The sequence below is a fragment of the Chanodichthys erythropterus genome, chromosome 10, assembly GCF_024489055.1.
Source record: "Chanodichthys erythropterus isolate Z2021 chromosome 10, ASM2448905v1, whole genome shotgun sequence".
NCBI lineage: Eukaryota > Metazoa > Chordata > Actinopteri > Cypriniformes > Xenocyprididae > Chanodichthys > Chanodichthys erythropterus.
Genome location: NC_090230.1, coordinates 9,203,048 through 9,219,810, shown reverse-complemented (window position 1 = coordinate 9,219,810; position 16,763 = coordinate 9,203,048). Strand labels below are relative to the sequence as shown.

At 37.9% G+C, this 16,763-nt stretch overlaps 1 protein-coding gene across 9 annotated transcripts in view; it reads right to left on the bottom strand.

Annotated features, from left to right (window-relative positions):
- The window catches only part of LOC137027654 (R3H domain-containing protein 1), a 52,082-nt gene that overhangs the window by 31,791 nt on the left and 3,528 nt on the right, over positions 1-16,763 (bottom strand). Inside the window, exon 1 of one of the 9 annotated variants that reach the window (XM_067395948.1) lies at positions 4,696-8,271. The exons of the other annotated variants lie outside the window; for them this stretch is intronic. The gene's annotated coding sequence lies outside the window, so the exon portion shown is untranslated. Of the gene's footprint in view, positions 1-4,695; positions 8,272-16,763 lie in introns of those variants that run through there. 9 annotated transcript variants of the gene reach the window in all.

The following is a 16,763-nucleotide window of genomic DNA, read 5'->3' as shown; positions in this document are numbered from 1 at the left end:
ACTAGAATTTGTAGTACCAAATTAATACAGGAGGCAAAATTAAGAATCCTACTGTGAGGAATGATTAGTATCATTGTTTCAACGTACCACGAATGGTGAAATCAAATCCTGCTATGACAAGTAGTACCAAAGTATCAGTATCAGTAGTACCAAAAAAACTACATTATGGCACTACTATGATGAACTATAAGCATTGGTAGCATCCATGCAACACTAACACGAGAAAGAACAAAAACATTATGAAAGATACCATAAAAATTAATGATAATACTTTGACAAAAAGGTAATAACACAGCTGAAAGGTCAAGAAATGTATGAATATTTAATAGGTACCATTCACATAACTTAATATTAATGATTCAAGCCTTCACCATAGTAAGATTCATTCATTCGTTCATTCCCATGTAATGTCCAATCCTACTATGACCATTAGTAATTTTAGTGCATTTCTAATTTTAATTTAGTTTTCCATCTAATATTTATAAATTACTTAAAATTTATTTTAATTAGCAATAATAATTAAAAGTTACCAAAATTACCAATCCTACTCATGAATGTTTAGCTCATTCAAATTACTTGAGGTGTTCTGACAAGTCAAGAAAATAATGTTAAGTTGTTAAGTTGTTTCATAACAATCCTATGACGTTAAAGCAACGCCTTCCCAACAGTAGGATTCATTCCATCAAGCAAGAGCAGCACGATTCTGGATAAACAGAAATCACTATTCTCCCACAATTCTGAAGAGACAACTAAACAAAACAACATGTAATGTACTAGAGTGTCTGACAAAATGTTAATTGCTGCAGTCTCTTTAAAATGTTTAATTACTCTGAATGAATTATTTAAGATAAATCGGTTCAAATTAATGATTCAATGACCCACTCATAAATACTTGTTACTGTTGTTTCATTACTGGATGAATCAGTGTTTTTGAAAGAAAGACTCTCTTGAATGAACGATTCAATGACATACTTTTTTAATAGTCACTTGTCGCCACCTGGTGGCGTAATGATGTAACCGAAACATCGCTATTGTAATGATGTAATCGCTATTTGAAGTGTCAAATTACTTTCAAAAGGTGAACTATAAATATTTTTTGCAGTACTTCTGTAATAATGAATATCTGTAACAGAAATAATGATACCTCTGTGGTTCAAAAGACTGTTTGTGAAGCTGTTTCATACCTCTATTCATGACAACTGCTCTCTCTGGCTAAGCAGCAGAATTGTTGCCATTAAGAAATGAAATCATGTGGGTATTTGAAGCGAAATCGCAATCTTTTAACGATTAATCGTGCAGCTCTAATTCAAGCTTGTGGCTTTATGAACTGAACATATGGGCCAGTGTTCGCCCAGGCATTAATGACCCAAAAACACCCAGCCCCTCCCCGGCCAATCTCATCACCGTCAATATAGAAACCTGTGCCAAGTCGTGACCCGCCACATATCTCGAGGTCAAACGGGCCTAACCTAACTCGGTAATCCTGCAAAGCACACCAACTGGGTTCAAATACACTGCACAATCTGACCACGGTAGAGTCCTGCTAGAGATTCAGGCTACTAAAACCATCAGGAGATGCATACCATGAAACACACACACACACTGATCAAAATTCAAGGGATTAGCATCACGCGCGATTTGACAGTAACGCAGGTGGCGGCAATGACAAGAACAGGTGGGTATGACCACACACATCCAAACAGCCAGACAGTCCATCAGAATTACCAAAGACCATGCCATGACTTTTCCGTGAGTGTTTGCGCACAGGTCACTGGCATTATCCCACATCACCGCAGGAAGTAGGAGTGGATAATATATCTCTTGATCTTCTTTGGGCTCAAAACGGACCATTCTGGGGCGCAGGGACAAAGAGCGGCACAATTGCGCACCAACTGACGCTTTCAAGGACAATTATGACTTATGAGAGCGCTTTTCCTCCCACACATGGATTGAAACACCTACTGTTGGCAGGAATTACACGAGCGCTGTTCATAAATATCCAAGCATCTCTCTTGCTGCGGGCTAATCTCAGCGGTGCCATATTTTTTCCTCCGAACACAGCGTTTATGTCGAGGTGAAGTGAAAAATCTGAATCTGCATTTCAAAATACGCCCTCCACCGCAACTAGCCTCCCCTCCTGCATGCACAACAGTTTTCACTCCATATTCAATAAGTTCTTCCGAGCATCACTAGAGAAAAAAAAGACTCCCCGTGGACCTCGGCGGCTGTATATTTCTACAAACTTGACAGTACAGATGTCCGAGTTTGACGCTGGAGGATTAAAAAAAAAGAGAAAATCAACCACCGCAGAGACACACAAATACACCGGCTGTCTCTCAAAAACTACACAGCTACCTAGACAGCATTTTTGGGTATAACTGGTATGTTTCCAGTCGAGTGATGCTCAAGAATAACATATGTTGCCCAAAAAAAGCTATCTTTGCTAAGTATGATGACTAAAAATGTTGTCTAGATAGGTAGTGTACTGATATCTAAGATTGCCCATAAATGCTTTCTAGCTAGGCAGCTCACTAGATACTGTTGTCAACGTAAGATTTTGATGCCCAAAATGCCTTTCACTACCTTTTCATGTCTTGAAAGGCAGCTAACTAGGTCTCATGCCCGAAATGCTGTTTAGTGTGGGTACAATTCCTAAAATGGCTGTCTAGAAAGGTAGTGCACAACCATGTTGTCTAGTAAGGCAGCTCGCTAGATATGTATAATACTCAATTGGTTTGATGCCAAAACATGCTGTGTAGATAGGAAGCTCATTTGGTACAATGCCCAAAACTGCAGTCTAGGAAGGTAGCGCACTAAGTATGATGCCCACAATTGCTGTCAAGGCAAATGAATAATAAGCTTTCGATGCTTGAAAATGCAGTCTAGGTAGATGACTCAATAGGTATGACGACCTAAAATGCATCCAGCTCACTAGATCTGATGGCCAAAAATGATGTCTGTGTAGGCGTATAACAAGGTTTTACATTCACATTTGTGTATTTAGCAGACGAAAATGATTCTCAAAACTGCTACTTAGGCAGCACAAAAGGTATAATGCTCTAAATTCATCAAGAAAGGCAGCTCACAAGGAATTATGACAAAAAATGCTGTCTAGGAAGGTAGCGCACCAAGTATGTTGCACACAATTGCCGTCTAGGCAAACAGTTAATAAGCTTTTGATGCCTGAAAATGCCATCTAGGTGGTTGGCTCAATTGGTATAATGCCCTAAAATGCATTTAAGAAACCAGCTCACTAGATCTGATGGCCAAAAATGCTGTCTGGGTAGGCAAATAATAAGGTTTTACATTTGCATTTATGCATTTAGCTGACAAAAATGATGCTCAAAGTACAAATACTGTCTAGGCAAACAGTTAATAAGCTTTTGATGCAGAAAAATGCCATCTAGGCATCTCACTAGGTATGATGCCCAAAAAACACACCCAGCAAGGCAGTTAAAGAGGTATTATGCCTAAAAACGCACTAATTGTGATGCCCACAAATTCTGTCTAGGCAAACCAGTAATAATCTTTTGATGCCCAAAAATGGCATCTACGGTGGAAGCTCACTAGGTACGATGCCTAAAAATGCTGTAAAGGTAGTTTACTGAGTCATTCAATCTCATAATTCACTAATTCTGGAATGGACACATGGACTTTAATCAGACAAAGCTAAAACGTCAGCCCACAAACAAACAAACAAACAAACATCACTTTCGTTTAACTGTTTTGCTTTTTTTACGTTTTGTCTCAACAAACCACTAAAAAAACAAAACAAAAGACAATAAAAAAACACAACAGACTAATACATGCAAATTAAAAGAAAAAAGAAAAGAAAAAAACAACCACAACTTTTCACAAAAATGGATGCAACATCATCTCGCTTTAACCTTCTTGTCCAAGACAATAAAGCCCATCCGTAATTTCCCATTATCAATTATTAATCACCATATTTCAGGAAGCAGCGAGCACTTACCCTCCTGACAAAAGAAGCGCATCACTGCTCCGGGCTCCAGGCTACACATATTTCACTTCACCCCTGTTTTAGACTAATATGCAAATGTACCATATTTCTGGATAAAAGCATTGCTAATGGTTTTCCCTCCTTTTTTCCTCCTCCTGTCACAATCCGTGTTCTCAGTGTGTGGCCGCTGTCACAGTCGAGCTATTCTTCTCCTCTCCTCTTCTCTCCTCATCAGTTCATTTACAAGATTCGCCACATTAACGATATTAGCCGGGCTGCCTTCGGCTGTAATTTACACCGACACAAACACCCAGCTTTCCACTGATAGCCGCCTCAGGCGCATTTTTAAATTATAAAATAGAGCAATTACGAGAATGTCATCACAAAGTGTGTGCGCACACACGCATACGAGCAGAGTGCAATTTGCTGACACGCAAATTTAGTCGCAATGAATTTAACTGAGGTTTAAAGTTAAGACGGAATTAGCACTAAAAACTTAGATTATGTTATCACTCAAGCTTTTGCGTATATTTATATGAAGACCAATCTCAAATGTTACAATTTTTTCCATCTAAAGTGTTCCATAGTAAAAATAAACATACAAAATTTCAACTATTTTGTTCAGGTTTTTTACTACTTTATGTATTGATTTTTATGTTCACCTCAATTAAAATGAGCAAGAAAAAAAACATCAGCATGCACAACTCAACACATTCAAGACTTCACACACACACCTGCCTGTCGTTCATGATCCGCTGCTCGGCTCACATCATTAGTTTCCATAGCAGACCGAGTGCCATCAAACGGAGCGCGCTCAGTGCAGCTCTGCTCTCCTCCGTCTGAGCGCGGAGCGTTCGCGTACCTGCCCAAAGCCATCGCTGCCGCAATCCTTCCTGATTCTCCTCTCTCTCTCTCACGCACACACACTCTCCGCCAAATCAACAGCTGGCCTTTGTGATGTCATCCCTCCCCTGGCCAATCAGAACGCCCTGAGGGCTGGGTGCAGTATGTCAGCGCTAAGCAGGGCTCCACCCTCGAGAGCCAATCAGATGGCCCCTGTGGACCGGAGAGAGAGGCAGACGGCAAAGACACACACACACACATACACGACCAACTGTGGCGAAGTGCCACTGTGGGACAGTCTGTCAAGGTAGGAGCACGCCAGCACTGCAAATCCACCTTATTCCATTGCAAAGGGTGCATGTAAGCTACCCGTCGAACTCAGTGCCGCAGTCGCACACACGCCCTACTTAAAGTGACGTCCCCTTGTGCCTCAAATCTCCATGTTTCTATGCACATCTTTGCAAACAAATACTACCTGCTGGTTAGGTAGAGGGTGGTTAGGTAGACACCCCGGTTTAACAAGCAACCCCCCCGTTCCATTGCTGACTGACACAGGGACATGAGGTCATCGGGAAAAGTGGGTCACGGAAAACGATTTGCGCGTTACTGTCGAAATGTAGCCCAAAAGAAAAATGGTTTTGAATATGAACGAACGGTTAACTACAGCCAAAAAAATGTGCTTTAAGACTAAACAATTTCCAGACAAACCGGTCCCACTTTATATTGAGTGGCCTTAGCTACTATGTACTTACATTTAAATTAATCATTTGATATAATGCACTTATTGCACTTATACATGGTTTTTACATTGCACTTATATTTTGAAAAATGCCTGCATGTAATTACATCTGTAATTACATTTATAATTACACTGTTGACCCATCTTTCACACCTTAACCCACACTTAAACCTACCCATACCACCAAACCTGTCCCTAACCTACCAGTATCCCACCTCAATAGCAGCAAAAGTGTTTTGCAATACCAAAATGTACACAACAAGTACATTATACTTATTTTTTTTTGATGTAAGTACATAGTAGTTAAGGCCACCTTATATAAAGTGTGGGACCAACAAACCGATTAAAATGCTGTCTATGCCCAGAAATGCTGTTTGTTTGCATTTTTTTTTTATTTGATGCCCCAATTTCATTCTGTAGGCAGCTCAATAGGTATGACACCAAAATTGCTGTCTAGATAGGGAGGTAACCAGGTAAAATGCCCATAAATCATGTCTAGGTAGGTGCCTCATAAGGTTTTATGCCCAAAAATGCTATCTAGCTAGGGATGGGGATTTTTGTCAATTTTTCATTTTGAGTACAGATAATTCTCAAAAACAAGTACGCGAATACTCGTGGGGCAGGGCGTGGGGCAGAGCGTGCCCATCATGGCGATAGCAAAACTATTTTAATTAATACACTGTTACAAAAAATTAATGTTGACAAAAAAAAGTTTATCAAAATGTGACTAGAAAAATAACACTGCTAGATAATAAATGCATCAATGTTTCAGAATAATGCATCAATAGCTGCATGAGGTGAAGCTGAAGAGTGAATGAACACCAATAAACTGAAGCCTGTTATATGTCAAGTATGAGATTAATCATTCAGATATCCTAGGTACACAACATCAACTTAACAGCATTACAACCGGTATCTGCACAAAACGACACAAATGCAAGAGAACTTGAACCAAGTTACATGCAAACCAGAATGTGTTACTCTTGTTGTTGATGCACGCACGGCAACTAAAGCACAAAGAATTCACAACATTCTATATAATGTTCTCATTATGTTATGTACATGGCAGATTGGTGCTGCACATCTTGCACTTAATTGTATTCTCATCTACTTCATCAAGTAATTCCAGACATCTCTGCTTGATGAGAACCGATTTTAATTAAAACATAAGCCTGTTGAAAAAATGTGCTGAAAAAAATAACACTGATGAATTATTAATAATATCAATGTTTTTGAAAAATAAACATCTAAAAGGAATATGACTGTCTTAAATAACCCAGTCATAGTCAATAATGTTGGCACTGCTGTTTTAGATAACGCTGAAGAGTAAACGAATACACACAACTATATTTTCATTATCAAAATGATTCAGGCATCAATGCACACTTTCAAATATAGCTTCACATTATTTTGCTGGTGTTCTGACAATTTGTACCCTGTCAGATTTTGCTACCTCCCATTGAAAAAGTAGGTAGCACAATTCGACAGCAAAAAATGCTACCTATCAGATTGTGCTTCCAGTATGATATTAACATGTTTTAGGGCTTTATAACATCAACACCTATCCTTACAATAATGCAAACAGTGGTGGAAGCAGAATCTGCCATTATTCATTAGAACAAGTACAAATCGACAGTGAAAATGGTACCTATCAGATATGATTTATTAATTTCTACACCTACCCCAACCCTAAACCTACCCTTGCAACAATGCAAATAAGATAATTTTGTGTTATTTACCATGACAAAAATTATGTAAAATTGATGTGCGCATGCGAAGTAACGCTAACCAATCAGACCTCAGGAACCGATCAAAATGCCACAATAACCAATCAGAAAAAAATAAATAAAAATTAATTCACGGAGATCGTTTTCATGATTGATCGTCGCTGTCGTGTCCATGTACTAAAATACTCAAGCACATCCTGACTAGATAGGGAGCTCACTCAATTTGATCCCTAAAAATGCTGACTAGATAGGGAGCTAACAAGGTAAAATGCCCATAAACTCCATTTATGTAGGGGGCTTACTAGGTCTCATGGTCAAAAATGCTGTCTAGAAAGGCTGCTAAGTAGGTAAAATGCCCATGAACACTATCAAGGTAGGCAGTTTACTAGGTTTGACACTCAAAAATGCTGTCTAGATAGGGAGGTCAGGAGGTTTTATGCCCCAAAAATGCTACCTATGAAGACAGGTAACTAGGATTTATGCCCAAATTTGAATCTACTTAAGCAGTTCTCTAAGTATCTGTCTAGATAGGGACCTCAATAATGCCAGATGTCGTCTAGATAGGCAGCTCATTAGGTAAAATGCTAAAAATGCTGTCTAGGTAGGAAGCTGACAAATTATGATGTTAAAGAAATGCAGCCTAGTTAGGCAGTTCACAAGATTTGATTCCCAAAAACGCTGTATGACCCCAAAATTTGCATATGCCAGCCCATGATCGAGGCATTACACGGGGGCAGCCAGTATTAACGTCTGGATGAAAGGCATTAGACAAGGGCAGAACGTCTGGATGTGCACAGCAGAATCATCAGACTAGGTAAGCAAGCAAGAACAATAGCGAAAGGAGATGGCAGATGGAGCAATAATAATTGACATGATCCATGATATCATGATATTTTTAGTGATATTTGTAAATTGTCTTTCTAAATGTTTCGTTAGCTTGTTGCTAATGTACTGTTAAATGTGGTTAAAGTTACCATCATTTCTTACTGTATTCACGGACACAAGAGCCGTCGCTATTTTCATTTTTAAACACTTGCAGTCTGTATAATTCATAAACACAACTTCATTCTTATAAATCTCTCCAACAGTGTGTAATGTTAGCTTTAGCCACGGAACACTATCAAACTCATTCAGAATCAAATGTAAACATCAAAATAAACACTGTACTTATGCGATTAGACATGCTGCATGACGAACACTTTGTAAAGATCCATTTTGAGGGTTATATTAGCGGTTTGAACTTTTTTTATGTTGTTTAAGGCAAGTGCGAGCTCTTGGGGCATGGAGCATGAGATTTAAAGGGCCACACACCCTGAATCTGCTCATTTATAATGATGCCCCAAAATAGGCAGTTAAAATGAATAAAAAAAATCTATGGGGTATTTTGAGCTGAAACTTCACAGACACATTCAGGGGACACCTTAGACTTATATTACATCTTTTAAAAAAAGTTCTAGGGCATCTTTAATGCTCAGAAACTCTGTCTAGGAAGGAAGACCAACATGTTCGATGCTCAGAATGTCATCAGCGTAGGTAGCTCACTAGACATGATGCTCAAAACCGTAGTCTAGGTAGACAATTCAAACCAAACATGCTTCCAGACAAAACAATATATCTAGACAAAACTACAAATTAACAAACAATCATAATCTTGACATGATGGTGACTGACTGCGACAACAACTACCACCGTTTTTGCTGAAGAAAAAGGAATAAAAGTCGAACTGACAGTTGCACAAAGCCAGTCAAGTTAAAGTAAAACTCCCCATTCACCAAGCGGATCCTTTCAGTGAAAGAGAAAATCTGCAAAAATTCCAGCTAAACGGCGCATTACATGCGTCTCATTTGCATAACAAAAGACCAGAGGGGGGGACGACTGGCACTGCTGGCTAATTGTAGCCCAAGATGCCGTTAGCCTGCGGAGGAAATGTGACAGCAGCGTTTATTCTGCTTTCCCCCTGACGGTGTCCGCAAGCATGGTGGGAATAGCCTCAGGATAAGGGTCGGGATTTGCAGACACTTTCTAATAAGCATGTTGGGGGCAGGGGCAGGGGCAGTTAGTGTTTTGCTTCGAGACTAGCATGACCAAGAAACGTTATCTATGTAAAACAATAAGAATAAATGAAACAGATATGGATTACTGAAGCAGCAGAGACAGCGGGAGGTAGCACAGTAGTAATTTGTATCGGATATTATCTCATTAGGGAGAAATGTCCAGCTCAACGCTGATTACCGAAAGAGAGAACAGGTCAATAACTCTGTAGCACCCCAAAATACCACACCGCCATAATTCACCAAACTAGTCATTATTCTCGTTAATACGTAGGGAAGAGAGAAGGTCTGCTGTCCGCCGGCTTTTCCAGCCATGTAAGAACAGAATGAGAAAACGTGTTGACATTTAAAGGTGACCGGTCACAACGGTCATTTCTCTGGTCTAGGTGACACCTCTGGGCGGCTCAAAGACCTGGATGCATCTGAGAAAAATGAGTCGACGAGAATTTTGTGGAAATCTGGACACAAGATGCTCTCAAGGAGATAACAAATCTTACCCGAAAAACATAAAGTGGTCCTGCTCTAAAGTCACAGTACTTATTGGGTGAACAGGGTGCAGAGGGTGAATGGGTAACATTCATGATGATGACAGATTTAAAAAAAAAAAAGCATAACAGGTTGACTTTGATCCCAATTCAGTTTTACTGTATAATACTGTTTGCTCCTTCACACAAACGTCTGGCTTATAGGTTAAAGTACTTTTTGGGTGAACAAGGTGCATGGGGCAAACAGGTACAATTCTAGATGATAGCATATATTTTGTCAAAAGCATAACAAGGAGATCTTGACCTCTTTTGAACACCAATTAAATCAATGTACACTGGCCAATACAACAGTCCAGCTCTAAATTAGGGCTGCAACGATTAATCGCGATTAATCGTTTGCAAAATAAAAGTCTGTGTTTACGTAATATATATGTGTGTGTTCTGTGTATAATAATTATGTATATTTAGATACACACACATACAGGTATAAAGTTTAGAAATATATGCATGTATTATAAATATATATATTTTTATATATTTTATATTACATATAAACAAATATTTTATATATAAATATAAATTTTTTCTTAAATATATACATGAATGTGTGTGTATTTATATATACATAATTATTATACACAGAACACACATATATATATATATTACGTAAACACAGACTTTTATTTTGCAAACAATTAATCGCAATTAATCGTTGCAGCCCTACTCTAAATACACATTACTTTTTGGGTGAACAGGGCACACAGGGTGAAAAGGTAACTTTACAAAATGCTAATTAACATTTTGCCAAAAACGTATCAAGGTGATTATAGCCTATTTCAGACACCAGTTTAACTATTTATCACTCTACTCTCATTAACAAGGTGATTATAGTCGCTTTTGGGCAGCAATTTAGCTGTATTTCACTGTACTCTCATTAACAAAGTCTGGCTCTACATTCACACTACTTTTTGGGTGAACAAGGCACACAGGGTGAAAAGGTAACATTCAAAACAATAACTAATATTTTGCTAAAAACCCGGGGTCTCATTTATAACTGTTGCGTAAGCACAAAACATGCCCTGAAAGAGACGTATGCAAAAGATGGGATTTATAAAACAACCTTGATGGGAAAATTTGCGCACCTGCACGCAACCTCTGACCCATGCGTACAAACTCTTTTACTAGAGTGAGAAAAGTAATGAAGTAAACAGTATGATTTTAAACTGTTTTCATTTTGATATACACATTTATATTAATATTCCACTTTCATTGATGATGATCAAGCACTGAAATTACATAAAGTCGCAGAAGTTAAAGAAAAATTATATGAATTTAGATAGTGGATGTGCTACTTTTGATCACTTTTTGTGTGACGCACTGTTTAAATGACAGTGAGGAGTGATAGGCACACAAAAATTCCTCTTTAAACTAAACTGCAGATCTCATGGTATGACAAAATATTTTAGCGAGAACGATGATCAGTGATGCACACTTTGATATTATGGCAGACGCTGTTGGATTCGGTGGTCCAATTATAATAGCTTACTGTACAACCGCAGCTGCACGGAGGTGTTCATGTCGTGTGAAGGCATCTTTAAACAATTATGAAAAATACCACTGTATTTGAAGGATACAGCTTGAAGAAAAGATTTGCACATTTCCTTTTTAAAATACTTGCCGAGTCAATTTTATTTACACTGCAATAAATAAGTAGGCCTTTCTGTTTCCATTAAAAATAGCCTATGAATATCCTAAAAGACATGTTCACCTTATCAGAAAAATCAGCATACATTTGATTGATTTGATTTGAGGGCAATTCCACGCAAAGGTCATCTTTACTATGAAAAAAAAAAGTTTTAACCAAAAGAACAAAACCCTTTTTAAATTGTCCATTTAGGTCTGTAATATACTGTATTAATGTGCTCTAACAGAAATTTTAAGAAAATTGCCTTGTTTATCCACAATATATGTGGTAAGTAACAATGCTTAAATTAAATTTTCAACCAACCATATTTCATGCTTTCAAAAAAGGGATCAAAGACCCCATTTTTTAAACTTTAATTTTAGCAGTAAGCATTGTGTAGAAAGATGGATACATGCCTGAGAAATAAATACACTCATTTAGTCATAACAGCACTGCCTGATGAATTTATAAGGGCTAGAATAAAGAGGTCAGGACGCTTCAGTGCTCTGTCACGTCCGTAACGTTTTAATGATTAAGTTTATGTCATATAACAATTATAAATGCAAATAACTTGAAACTTTATATGCAAAGCTAAATTATGTTTATGCTTATTAGGATCAACAATTCATTTCACTACGTTGCTGTGAACAACCATAATAAGCGTTACGGACGTGACCGTTACGGACGCTTCATATTAAATCCTATGAGTTTGCTTCTTTATATTGCTATCATCTGTTTCAGGCTTACCATATCAGAACATACCCAATAATCGCAATACTCTTTGTGCTTTGTTAGTTTTAATATGAAAAAGGTTTAACTTTCAAATTCAGTCGATTTTATTATTTTTTTTTTCATAAATTAAACCATAGATGTCGCTCTTTAATAGCCTACGGCGTGTGACAGATTAGCTTCTGCAGCGCCTGTAAGCGGCGGATCAGGCGCACATGAACCGATCTTCTCTTCCTCTTGCCAGAGAACGAAATATGAACATCAAAAGGTAGGCCTATATGATACAGTACAACTTATAGAAGAGCATTGTGTCTCATAGGACACTTCCCTCGGGAATTGGGATGTCGCGTTACCTGTTGGTTAAAAATGAATAGCCTAGCCTATAATGATCACAATCCGCGCGATCAAACAAAATGAAAATAATACGATTGCAATAATTTTGACTTGAAATAAAGTTTGATCATTTTGACTCAAGACTCCGCTTTAAACTCTGAAAACTAGACGAAAAAAACCGTGTGGTCATTCATACACAAAACATAAAACTGACATGATTGCGATTGGCAATAGTGTCAATCGGTTCACCTGACTGTGGGGAAAACATGCGATTTTAAACTGCTTTATGATAAACATTAATATTTGTCAATGTATTTTAGCATGCAGTTCTGTAAGAAGGAAAATCATGGTCTCTAAATTGATTCTTGAACAACGCACATGCTTGTCAACATGAGAAATAGGTCTAATCTATAACCTTTTGCAATACAGAGTATAACGTTACATTTGTATAAAGTTTAGTAAAAAGTTGATCAATTGTGGAGTCTTACCATACTGGTATCCCAGATTTCAATATTTGGTGGTGTACATGCTTGCTTGAGGTCTCTGTGAAAGTTTTAAAGCAGTTTTAAAGCAGTCTTCTGTGCCGCTTTCAGACCGGTCACATCCGTAACGGAAAACTGTCACATCCGTAACGTTGTTTTTTCCTCATTAATGCGAACACGAAAAATGAAATAAAATTATTATTTTATGCTCTGTGGAGAGCCAACCCTTCTTTATTCGGTGGGCAGTATTACTTTTGGTTTGCGCAATGTAATTCACAGAATTCTTAAAAAATATGTTGTCACCCAAAACTTAGTGACTTTTTTTGTCACGTCCGTAACGCTGTATATTTCCCTCATCTAAAAAATAAAACAGTTGAGTAGACTGACATTTTTCTAATGTCTGGACTCCTTTGGTAAGGGATTATGAATATATAAATAGACGGTTCAATATGTTGCTATTAAATGCATTCTTTGAGCATTTATATTTCAAGTTTTGACTCCAAATGTCACGTCCATAACGCTGGAATTGCCCTTGAATTGAATTGTTTAAAACAATTAAAATACTACTTGGCCAGTGGAAATGAATGAATCAACTCTATTGAAAAAAATTACTTTGAGAAGCATTTTACTGCTACAATTTTGTTTTTATGGATATTCTGATACATTTATTCTAAAACAAAGGATATTGGATGATTTTTAGCAATGTAAAGTGTATGGCACAAATGACATTTATAGTCCGTATCTAATATTTTCCAATGAATTGTAGCTTATATTATCTATATATTTTGGTGATTTTGACCTCTTTTGGACACCACTAACACAAAATCCTGCTCTACATTCAAACTAGTTTTGGGATGAACAGGGCGAAAAGGTAGCCTTCAAAACTATAACTAATATATTGCTTAAAGTAATTATGGCGTCTTTTAGACACCAATTCAACTACATATCACTGTTACACTTCTTTGTCCAGCTTTAAATTTACAGAGCTTAATGGGTGAACAGGGCACATATGGTGAACAGGTAATGTTCACAATGACAGACAAAAATGTAACAAATTGATATTGCTTTCCTTTGGACACCAGTTCAACTGCATTTCACAGCACTAGATTAATTTATTAACCCAAATGGCAGTTATTGGTTGAACTGAGAGCACAAGCACCTAGTAGGTAAAAAGTCATTAAATAAAAGTCATCTCATTGTTTATAATGAATGCGGTGCTGCAGAATGAAGTGATGCTCAGGTGAAAGGGGGTGAGGGGCTTGCAGGTGAGAATCCTCCTGTGGTGATGCAGATGAGCTTGTACGAACAGGAGCTCGTGGATCATTCCTTACCGCAGCGCCTCTCGCGCACGAACATTAATATTCGCCGTGACAGAAACAGGCCGGCGGCACAGAAAACCAGGACGCCTAACAATACACTGCATGAGTGTTTAAAAATATATATAAATAAAATAACAGCTGAACAATTGCAAGGTCAAAAAGAACCCCAGTGCAAGACTATGCATCATGTCAGCGCTTTACAAGAAAAATTAAGTTCACGTACCAGATCCAGGTTATATATTGTTTGGCTGCTGGAAATCTGAATGGTCAAAGACCTTGGTTTTAAATGCAAAATGCTGCAGATTATAATATATGCGATATCACCGTGACCTTGAGTTGTCATTGTAATTGATCTGAATTAGAGCTACACGATAAATCGTTTTAGCATTGATATCGCGATGTGATGTGATGTGCGATGTCATGTGGACCGTGGTTGAACTGTGATACGTACGGATCGGGCACCACGGTTTGAAACGCACATAATTCTTGGATTAATTGCAAAGTTTAACCATCAAAGAGTGAAATTTTATCATTTGCAAATGTTTTAGGTCCTGTCAGTCTAAACATTCAAGTGATTTTAAGCCATTCAAGTGCAAGAAGACGTGAAACAGAATTCATTTCGGAACTTGCGTGCTGAACAAATTCCATTTACTTCGGTCTCTATTTGAGTTTGAACGGACACGTACTCGCGAAATGCGTATCATCGTATTGGATCCGTGCATTAGCTCTTAAAGTGACGGCAGCCTAAAACTCCTGCTGCTGTCTGTCATTAATGTTAATCAATAGGGCTGGGTACCGAACTCGATACTTTTTAGGTACCGAACGAACTGCCTCGATACTACCGAGTATCGAAAAGTGTCTTGTCATTCGGTACCAAATTTCGGTACCTCAGAATGGAGCCGAGGAGAGGGGCGGAGAAATGCTTTCGCTGTCTCGTTGAGGAGCAAGTAACGTTGCGCTACATTGTTATTTATATCTAAATATATAAAACTATACGCGCGAGAGAGACCCTATGTGCGAGAGGGCGAGTGAATCAACGGTTTCGTTTTCAGTTTATCTCCGAATGGACGGGTGAGAAACGGCTGTTTATGTGAGCAGCCGGTTCACTACAGATACTGTTAACAGAAAACAAAAGTGTAGCACTGCCTGCAGAAACAGCGGAACGCGCAATGTTTTTTGTAGTCTAAGGTACAACACACAGCAGCTTTACATCAGCGTTCGTCCCTCAAGTCTATGGAAACACGCGACCGGTTCGTGACAGGCTCGTTCGCCTGCACGAGCACAGGCTCTGCCTCTGGCTCCAGAACGCGAACAATTCTGCTGAAAAAGAGGTATCAGCGTCCTCCTGATACTGCGGATAATTTGCGGGTCGGGCCAAGTAATAAAAAAAAAAAATAACATTCAAATTAATTGCGGGTGGATGAGAGATGAATCATTAATGTGTTGATTTTAATAAAGACACAGAACTCTTATTTCACGGTAAGACGCAACGAACTTGCGTCACTCTTACTTCCACTTTGATCTTGTTAATAATAATTAATTTTTTGAAGAACAATTGCTGAGTGATTTAAAAAAGAGCCTCACATACTTAATTTTTGCATTGAAAACTAAACTTTATTAAAACTATTTGCACTGATTTATTGTGTTGGGTAAATTTTTTAATTTGTGCTTTTTTTATTCCCCGCAGTGGCTCAGGAGATGAGTCTTTGAGTCTGAAAAAAAGTCAACAAAGTTAAAATATAAAACCAAAGATTTTTTTGAGGTTATGTAATCTTGTTTAAACATATTTTATAAAACTGGTACCGAAAAAGGTATCGTTTAGGTATCGGTATCGAAGTCAAGGTATCGGTATCGTCTCGGTATCGAAAATTTTTGAACGATACCCAGCCCTATTAATCAAACAACAAAATACAAAGAGAAATTTACTTTAGTAAAAAGATTAAATAAATTGAATTTATACAGTGAAGACTTGTTATTTTACATTTGATTATTCAATTTCTGTACCTGAATTTTGTTTAGACTTTCCCTGAAAAATTAAGCACTGTTTACTTAAAGGATTAGTTCATTCTGAAATGAAAATTACCCCAAGGTTTACTCACCCCCAAGCCATCCTTGGTGTATACGACTTTCTTCTTTCTGATGAACACAATCAGAATTATATTAATAAATATCCTGATGCGTCCAAGCTTTATAATGGCAGTGAACGGGACCAACGAGTATGAAGCTCAAGAAAGTACATCCATCCATCATAAATGTACTCCACACGGCTCTGGGGGGCTAATAAAGACGATGCATTTGTGTAAGAAAAATATCCATATTTAACAAGTTATAAAGTTAAATATCTAGCTTCTGCCAGACCACCTTCCATATTCAACTTACAAAAAAATTACAACTGACGTTGCGTACAGAA